The sequence below is a fragment of the Dermochelys coriacea genome, chromosome 10 (genome assembly GCF_009764565.3).
Source record: "Dermochelys coriacea isolate rDerCor1 chromosome 10, rDerCor1.pri.v4, whole genome shotgun sequence".
NCBI lineage: Eukaryota > Metazoa > Chordata > Testudines > Dermochelyidae > Dermochelys > Dermochelys coriacea.
In genome coordinates this window covers 54,294,421-54,304,250 of record NC_050077.1, presented here as the reverse complement: position 1 = coordinate 54,304,250, position 9,830 = coordinate 54,294,421, and the positions used below count along the sequence as shown (strand labels likewise).

The 9,830-nt window shown below is 40.9% G+C and overlaps 1 long non-coding RNA gene across 2 annotated transcripts; it reads right to left on the bottom strand.

The window, feature by feature from the left end:
* Positions 1 to 1,637: 1,637 nt before the first annotated feature.
* On the bottom strand, positions 1,638 to 6,887 carry LOC119862811. Of its 2 annotated transcripts, none has more exons than XR_005295386.2 (3): positions 4,921 to 6,887; positions 3,810 to 3,996; positions 1,638 to 2,374 (listed from the first exon to the last, which is right to left on the bottom strand). It is a non-coding gene; the product is annotated as an uncharacterized LOC119862811 (long non-coding RNA). The 2 variants fall into 2 exon arrangements; XR_005295384.2 differs by having other exon boundaries at positions 5,323 to 6,887.
* Positions 6,888 to 9,830: the final 2,943 nt, after the last annotated feature.

Here is a 9,830-nt window from a genome sequence, read left to right as displayed (position 1 = left end):
CCACATGCTATCATAAGTGTAGACATAACTTTAGATATTAAGTACAAGATGATGTAGTCCAGTGATTAGCAAGTGAGAATGGAAACCCAGAGCCCAGGTGCTTTAATCTCTCCTCTATCATTGACTTGTAGTGCGGTCTTGGGCGAGTCACTTAAGAATATCTTTGTATCCCATTGAACACAATAGGAATATTCATGGCTGTTGAACAGGATGGAGCCTGTGAAGCACTGACTATTATTAAAGAGAAGCTATTTTGTCTAAAGCATTATTTATCTATGTCAGAGGGGTGGGTTAAAATGGGTCTCTGCCCTCATGTTTGCAGACAAGGGTTTAAAAACCAGTTGAAAAAACAAACACTTTTCTTTTTCATAAAAATGGTCTTTGAAAATAAAATCCAGATTTGCCATCAGAAATTTGACATTTTTGGTCAGTTCTAAAGTGTGTATGCATGTGTATACGTGCACAGACAGTATAAGTATTTAGGGTTTTGTGCTTTCATATTTAAATTTAAAATCTTGTCAAAAATTTCTGTAAGAAAAATCATATCGGCTCAGCTGCTCAGGAATTTTCTATGAAAATGTTTGTTTTTGACAAGGGGGAGAGGGGGAGAAATCTGTTTTCTGCCCAGCTGTAATTACACACCCCCACACACTGTAAATGTATTATTTTGCATACTTTGTTTGCCCAGTTGTGGTAATTAAACCCATGTGTATTAAATTTATTCTCATGTGATCAATCCTTTCATTTGACAGATCAAAAGATTAAACAAATACTTGGTTTCTACATATGCTGTACAATACAAAACTGCTGCCATTGAGTTGTAGCATCTTTGCTTTCCCCTGTAAACACACTGCTGTTATAAGTGATTCCATTTTTGCTGTGTGGAATAGTTCTTTTCCCCAGTTTCCATTTCCAGTCACTCACACTCTGGATCAGCAACAGCTCTGTGGAGGCAGCACACTGAGGCACCTAAGGGCAGGCATGCCACTCACCCTTCAGCAACCTTATAGCTCGTTAAGGGTGGTAGGTGCTGCAGAAGAGGGCCCCAGGGACAAGAGTGGGGTGTGGGGGTTAAATTGGCAAGTCCATATGGATGAAGAGCATTGACCAGCACCTGCTTTACCTCAAGGGGAAACAAATCAAATTCTTTGCATTCACTCTGCTGATTATGTATGCAACGGAACTGTACTTAGAAAGGAATCTCTGCAATTGGAAAGAATTTCTTGACTAGAGAATCCTCTGCAAATTGTATTCCACAGGCACTGGGGACTAGGGATATCTTTCTTCAGCTGTACAGTCAGAGAAAAGTGCAGTACAGGGGAACAGGTAGTGGAGATTCAAAACAAAATTCCCTATAGGTATTCCAGGTTCAAGGGCTACATCTCTATGGTTTCTGCAAACCTCATATGTAAGGGAAGCACCAGGAGGACTATACAAGAGAGGAACCATACTGGGTTTCTTGTCACCTATCCCTAGGGTTTCACTGTATCTAACAGCTATAATACTGTTAGATAAGTAAAGAGATAAGTTAGAAGAAATATCTTTTATGGACCAACTTCTATTGGTGAAAGAGAAGCTTTTGAGGTACACAGGGCTGAAGAAGATCTGTGTAGCTCGAAAGCTTGTCTCTTTCACCAACGGAAGTTGGTCCAAAGAACATACTACCTTGTCTCAAACACCCTAGGACCAACATGGCTACAACACCACCGCACACATATTGTAATGGTCAGAAATTCCCTGTGTGCAGTAAATACATGCATTTGTGATTATAATATTGCATATATTCTGCAGCCAGTGTGGAATGAAGCAAAACCACACACAAACACACAACATTTTTAAAGCTTTCAATAGAAGTGAAGCAAAAAAACCACAGCACCAGTTTGAAAGGCAAGGTACCCAGGCAGCATGTAACCTCACACTGAACACTTGGCAATGCCAAATAGAGTTTTGTAGTTTTGCCTAGCCAGTGAAACCTGAAGATGGCAGAGAATTAATATGGCAGAGAATGGATTAGAGAAGAAGGCCTAAGAGTTCTACATATCCATGTCCTTGGTGTGCCTCAGCCATGATCTGGAGAGACTATTTCTAGAGAGAAAAGGACACCAGAATTGACTCTCCATTCCTATTCATTCCATGACCTTAGATATTATGTACAGGGGAGTTTACAAGTACCTAGATAAGTAAAGTAGATAGACCTCTCTGATAGACAACATGAAGATTGAACTCTTGTTCCAGGCCATTCTCTTTAGATCATGGTAGAGATGTAGCGGAAGGTGATGGGGGTGGTTTTTATGATGGTGATAGTTAGGAGCATCCCTTCATTTCACACAGGACACTAGTTCAGTTGGCAATGGCGTCATTCACTGCTGACCTGCTGCATGCAGAAAGGTAGAAAGAACATCTATTTTGAAATTTGCTGGGAAATTTTATTGAACGTTTTGACAAAAGAAACAATTCTACCCTTTCTACCCCAGTCTATGGAATAGAAAAAAAAATTAACCCTTCCACTGCAAGTTTTGCACAAATGAAAAGCCAAGCAAACAGTACAGCCATCAGCAAGTTGGAGGGAATTGACACAAACAGCACTTTTTTTAATTTGAAACCCCAACTCTGTAGTCTGCAACACGTCTTTAGCATCTCCCGAGTAGAACATGACATTTAGTTCCCGAAAGGCTGTCAGCAGAGTTGTTTCACAGTGGTGAAGTATCTGTTCATCTTCTAGCAGTGATGCTTCCTGCTAGCTGTAGTGCTGCCTACATCTCTTTCAGGGTTTCCAATGGCTTCTGGAACAAGGTAAACTCAAGCACAAAAAGAAAAGGAGTACTTGTGGCACCTAAAAGTACTCCTTTTCTTTTTGCGAATACAGACTAACACGGCTGCTACTCTGAAACCTGTCAAGCACAAAAGCAACTCTGCACTCTCCTAGGTCTTTATTTATCCAGGTATTTCTTTAGTGTTCCTTCCCCCATTTTCCCCATCTACAGGAGAGGGGGAAATCACAAGAACATTTTTTTTTAAAACTACAAATTTTAAAAAGCTGCTGGTAAGGAGGAGAAATTCTATATTAAATCCAAACTGAAGAATAGCCCTACTAGACCAGCTCTATTTATTTCTGTATAATCTCTAGGTAGCAGTTACTTGTTCTAGAAGTCAAGAAATTCATACCTATGGCTCCAGACCACTTTGGCGCCAGGTGCCTTTAATCAGAGAATAGTGCCATGGAATGAGACCATGTCCCCTTTAAGTCAAAAGTGTTTTTGCCATTGATTTGAATGGAGCCAGGATTTCACCCATTGTCTAAGGAGACAACTCATATGATTAAGGGCAGCAGTTTCCATTCAATTATTCTTCACCATAGTATCTGTACAACTTCCAGGAGTACTTTAATCAACGTGATGAACATCTGTCCCATGTAGTTCATTCTATGTGTGGTGAGTGACCTCATTGTGTTTCTCTCCCTCTGCCCCCTCCTGCTGATGCGCTCTATGCATCCATCTACACTACAAGTAAACACCCGCGACGGGCCCAATTCAGCTGACTCAGCCTCACCCTCACAAGGCTAGAGCTGTGGGGTTGTAAAATTGCGATGTAGACATTCAGGCTCAGGCTGGAGCTGCAGTTTGAGTCCCAGTCAGCCGACAAGCCAGCAGGGCGTGTTTAATTGCAGTATAGATATACCCTATGTGTGAAGGTCCCCAAAATGCCTTAAGGTTGTGCTGACAGAGCCAGACATACATCAGTACATTTCACTCTACAAATAAGCCCTGTGATTTTGGGTTTTTCAAACCCTATTTTCCCCATTCACCTACCTCTGAAGTCAGCTCCAGCTTTTAATTCTTTATGTTTCATGTCCCTTTTGGCTTTGAGTTTTTAAAGCATAGAATACGCCCCATGAAGAGTGAACTGCAGAAGCCACAGTTCACAATTAATGTTTCCACATTGTTATTAATTTCAGGTTTAACTTCCAATTACTTTGGTTAGTCATTCCCTAGTTTCCTGCAAAAGAAAAAATGAAACAAAAGTCACGAAAGAACAAGAAGATCAGCTCAAAATAACATTTGACTGCAAGTTCTTCTAAAATACATGCATGCCCAGGGATGTTTTCATAGAATATTTCTAGAAGTACCATGTTCAAGAATTATACATTTGGGAATTAAAGCTTTTCTAAGAAGCCAAAGGGTGTTAGGCACCCAACTCTTACTGAATTCCAATAAGTTTTGGGATCCTAACTCCTTGAGGGCTTTTCTTCACTACCATGCTAGCTCAAGCTGTAAGTCAAATGTTCTCTTCTGGTTCTTACACAAAAATCTCTAGCTCAGATTAACTGGCATAGGCCAACAATAGGTTTTTCTTTGCTGTGCAGCCATACCCTCAGAGGTCTGGTTTAAAGCCAGAGTGCTGCTGAGCGCAAACTAATAATCCATGGGACCTCAGCTGCTCTAGTACTCCTTTTCTTTTTGCAGTTTACTCAGTTACTCTGTGCTGATCAAATGTTGTTTTGCAGTGTGACCAACTTCACTTGAGCTTGGCTAATTTGAGAGGAGTTAACTTGAGCTAACAGAAGCTGTAAGGCTCCTTTGAGGCCCCCAGCCTACATAAATACGAGAGCAGGTACAAGTAGCGAAAACACACACCCTTCCGGTCAACTGCAAGATAGCCCTGTCTTTGGGAGCACATATAGTTTTAAAATAAAGCTGGTTGGCTGTTTCACTAGCCAGGGAATGGAAATAAAGCATCAGGCATTAAGGCCCTTTCCTCAAAAGATAAAAGCAAATCAACTGAAAAAAACTTGGAAATTATTCCCAAAGCATTTCTCTGCTTTAAGTGGAGAGGAGAGGCCATATTATTCCCCCTGCTTTTTATACTCCACCCCAGCAGCCATGTAACAGACAAGGAAGGACTTGCTAGCTAGCCATTTACCAACTGCAATGCTCTTAGCTGGTCATAGACCTCATCTTGTTAAATAATTTGCCTGTTCTTTATGTTTGTACTTGTCCAAAATCAAGCAACACAGCTCCTTTCCTCACACTCCTCCTCCAGACTGAATCACAGGGAAGCTCCATAAGTTAAATATGGCAAACCAAGGGGTGGGGAGAGAGACCCAGAAGATCTCAAACTTCTAGAATTCCATCATTGTATTTTAGAATTGCACATCTGTGGGGCTTTTCAGTGAATTATGATTAATTAAAGATGAAGAAAGAGCAGTTGCCCATGGAAAACTCAATGTGGTGCAGAAGAGTTCTGGGTATTTTGCAAAATGGGTCAGTTTAAAAACCAAACAAAAAGAACAAGGAAATTAAGAGAATACCAGCCCCAAATTACCTTTGAATAATTTTTCAAAGCTTACTCCCATAGTTCAGACACAGCCAGACCTTCCCTTATTGTTTTCTAATACAAACTGGAATTTGTCAGCAGAAAAAGCCATTATAATATGGCTTGCAACTCAAGATGGGTTTTTTTCAAGTAACAATTTATTATACCTGCTTGAAGTGAGACACACAGGTGTGACATCTCAAGGGAAGGACTTGCCTTTATTTAGCAGACAGAATGAAGCAGACACGTCACATTTGCAGCCCTGGCCCTGACTTGAGTTTGTGTGAGAAATGTTGTCCCTTTGTTTGCTGCTGACAAGCGTAAAGAGCCACTTTCACTGCCGATAATAATGGTTAATTTATCACATAGAGCAGTGGCTGACCTTGTGTGTCCCAGCCCCTCCATCACCTTCACACCTGCTCAAGCTAATTGTTAGAGCCAAGTGTAAATGAAAATCAACTGGGCTAATAATGAATGGAGCCCATTACTCGCAACAGCACATTGCTTTACAAAGGTTTATCAAGCAGCATTATAACCAGTCCCTTAGTCACAGGTCCCTGTTTTCTAAATGAGGAGGATCATGCAAACACTTCAAGCCAGTAAATGAAAACAAGCTAATAGGACAAACGCCCAATATTTGGCCCTGATTTTATAGCACCCTGGCAAGCCAAATCATGCCTTAGCATTAGGAAGTATAAATAAAAAAAATAGAGAAAAGTGTTTCTAGAATCCTGGGAAGGGGAAGCAAACTTCATCTTCACCCATGTACCATGCCACTGTTCTGTCCTAAACTCAAGGGAGAAGAGGAGTTAATAGAAATACTAGCTCTAATATAGGGCTTGTCATTAGCAGACCCCAAGACGCTTAATGTACTTGCAAACCTTTATAATATGCAAATCTAACTCAGAAGCCAGAGTTAGATCAACCCAGAGAATTTCCCCATAATAAAGCCAAACAACATGCAACATTTCATGAGCCAAATTTTCAGCTGCTGTAAGCTGCCATTGAATGTCTCAGAGCAGAAATCCAAAATGCAGTAGGTTGGTTTGGATTTTAGGAGTATCTATTCACGGGCATCTCAAACTATTTCCCAAAAGAGAGCTCCATGTAACTCAAAAGTTTGTCTCTCTCACCAACAGAAGTTGATCCTATAAAAAAGATTACCTTGCCCACCTTGTCTCCCCATTATTTCCCTGTGTCACTCTGGCCATGATTAGACAAAGCAAGTTCTTGAAAGATCAATTACTAGGCTAAGGGATTCAGTCACAAACTAACAAGAGATTGCTGAAAGTGTAGCAGAGGATTGGAAATTGAGGACAGAGATATTTACAGGAGACACTGGTGTCTTTTTCATTAGACTCAAGCTCACAAATTCTCTTACATAAGGACAATCCCCAAGTTGCCAATTAAATGTCTTTTAGGGGCTGTTTTGCATTTTTGTTCCCTTTTGGGGTGGGGGGAGGGAACTGTAATTATGGTCCACAAGCCAGTGTATTAATACATGTATGTTTTTATCATGCATGGAGTGCTAACAGGTTGCTTCCAGGTTCATAAAGGGTTTGCTTTAGCTTGCACTGATCTACACTATCGGCCCCCAAAAGCAACAAACAGTAGTAACACATAACAACAACCACTGAAAGCCCACATAAGTAAATATTTGCTTGCTTGTTTTGAGGGGTGATGCCTCAAAGAAAACTGAAGCAGAATAAGAGCCTGGAAATGTGGCATTTGGATACAGCACTTTCCAAACCAGTTGTAACAGCACAGCTTCTTGAATTATACATAGATAAGCTGGCATTTGGGGAAACGTGATGTGGTTTCTGATAAACAGCAGCCAGACTCTCCACGCAGATTTAAAAGATTTGACTGTCCTGCTGCTTGGCTGACTGTGAACTTGGTTCTACATTATCCTGCAAGTGGCGTAGCTCAGTGCTAACCAAAGTGGTGGGTCGCGGACCGGTGCCGGTCTGCGCACACATTGGAAAAAAAATTGCTGGTCCCCCACATCGGATTGCTTGAGCAGCACTGGAGTAGCTAGTCAGACCAGTGCAGATGCTACCATTCTGATTGGGCAGAACTTTGCAGCCTCTTTCCATCAGTCCAAATGACTACAAAAGGCGCAGGCAAACAGAGGTCAGGCCCAACATGAGCAGCCTACACATGCCCCCACACAGAACTTGGGCCAAGCTTACAGACTCTCCTGGTGTTATTTTGCACATCAAAGGGGTGTGCTAACAGCCTGGCCATGGGGAGCATTGTTCAGCTGTTCCCAACTGGACATCATTTTTCCATGTGTCACTCCTAGGAAAAATAGGTTTGCTAGCCCAAATTGTTTAAGAACATCAGAACATTCACACTGGGTCAGACCAAAGGTCCATCTAGCCCAGTATCCTGTCTTCCCACAGTGGCCAATGCCAGATGCCTCAGGGAGAATGAACAGGACAGGTAATCATCAAGTGATCCATCCCCTGTCACCCATTCCTAGCTTCTGGCAAACAGAGGCTAGGGACACCATCTCTGCCCATCCTGGCTAATAGCCACTGATGGACCAATCATCCATGAATTTATCTAGTTCTTTTTTGAACCCTGTTATCATCTTAGCCTTCACAACATCCTCTAGCAAAGAGTTCCACAGGTTGACTGTGCATTTTGTGAAGAAATACTTCCTTTTGCTTGTTTTAAACCTGCTGCCTATTAATTTCATTGGGTGACCCCTAGTTCGTGTGTTGTGAGAAGGAGTAAACAACATTTCTTTATTTTCTCCACGAGTCATGATTTTATAGACCTTTATCATATCCCCCCCTTAGTCGTCTCTTTTGCAAGCTGAAAAGTCCCAGTCTTATTGATCTCTCTTCATACGGAAGCCATTCCATACCCCTAATCTTTTTTGTTGCCCTCTTCTGAACCGTTTCCAATTCCAATATATTTTTTTGAGATGGGGCAACCACATCTGCTCACAGTATTCAAGATGTGGGCATAGCATGTATTTATATAGCAGCAGTATGAAATTTTGTCTTATTATCTATCCCTTTCCTAATGATTCCCAACATGCTGTTCACTTTTTTGACTGCTGCTGCACATTGAGTGGATGTTTTCAGAGAACTAACCACAATGACTCCAAGATCTCTTTCTTGAGTGGTAACAGCTAATTTAGACCCCATCATTTTATATATAAATTGGGATTATGTTTTCCAATGTGCAGTACTTTGCATTTATCAACACTGAATTTCATCTGCCATTTTGTTGCCCAGTCACCCAGTTTTGAGAGATCCTTGTGTAGCTCTTCACAGTTTGCCTAGGACTTAACTATCCTGAGAAGTTTTGAATTATCTTCAAATTTTGCCACCTCACTGTTTACTCCTTTTTCCAGATCATTCAGGAACATGTTGAATAGGACCCAGCCCAGTACAGAGCTCTGTGAGACACTATTATTTACCTCTCTCCATTCTGAAAATTCTCAAAATGAAACTTAAGCAATTATGAACATTAGCAACCAAAAATATCTATTCCCACAGAGTTTGTCCATATTCTCTGCTGATGTCAGTGGGTGCAGTTTAAAGGTTCAATGGAGCCAAAAGATCATGTAACAATCTTTTTTTAAAGTGGTGACTTGTCTTAAGTAGCTGTCAAACATTCAATTAAACACTTGAAAAACATACGTATATAGGGTGACCAGATAGCAAGTCTGAAAAATTGGGACAGAGAGTGGGGGTAAGAGATACCTATGTAAGAAAAAGCCCCAAATATCTGGACTGTCCCTATAAAATCGGGACATCTGGTCACACTATATGTATACAAGCCATGGCTGACCTGCAGTACATCATGCTCATTTGGGTTGGAAGGGATTTGTAGGGGGCCATGTAGTCCATTCTGTGCATTGTAGGAAGATTTAATTTGTCACAGCACTTGAATATTACTAGATTAATGTCTAGTCTAACGGATCTCCAGCAGTTGCTCTTCTACAACCTACATAGGTAGGTTGTTCCTCTCCCTAATTTTATAACTTAATTATATAAACCTACATTGAATTGACATTTTATGTTAGACATGTTAAGTCCCATTTCTTCTTGTTCAGTCTTCACTAACTAATGCAAATAATTTATTTAAGAGGTGGTGGGGAAAAAAGATCCATCCTATCAAGAGTTGCTAGCAAACTCAGTCCTCAGAGATGGGGCACAGGGCTCCACTGACTCAGTGACTTGATCTACAGACTTTACTACAATTAGAGAAATGTGAAATCAAGAAACAAAGCAAATTCACTTAAAAAATTAATTAATTTTTAAAAATAGTCCCCTATGCCATGCTTGGCATAGTGCTTAGTGTAATCACTGACTTCTTGACTGATAACCAAATTGAAAAACATTTCAGGAAAAGCACCATACTTTCCCCGCCTCCCACTCCCAAGATGCAGGCATAGATCACTGGAAAGATGTTCCGATAAACAAAGAGCTGCAGGCTATATCATCAGCCTGAGCCCCTCCTCCTCAGCTCAATTAGAACTATAATATAATTTTTTT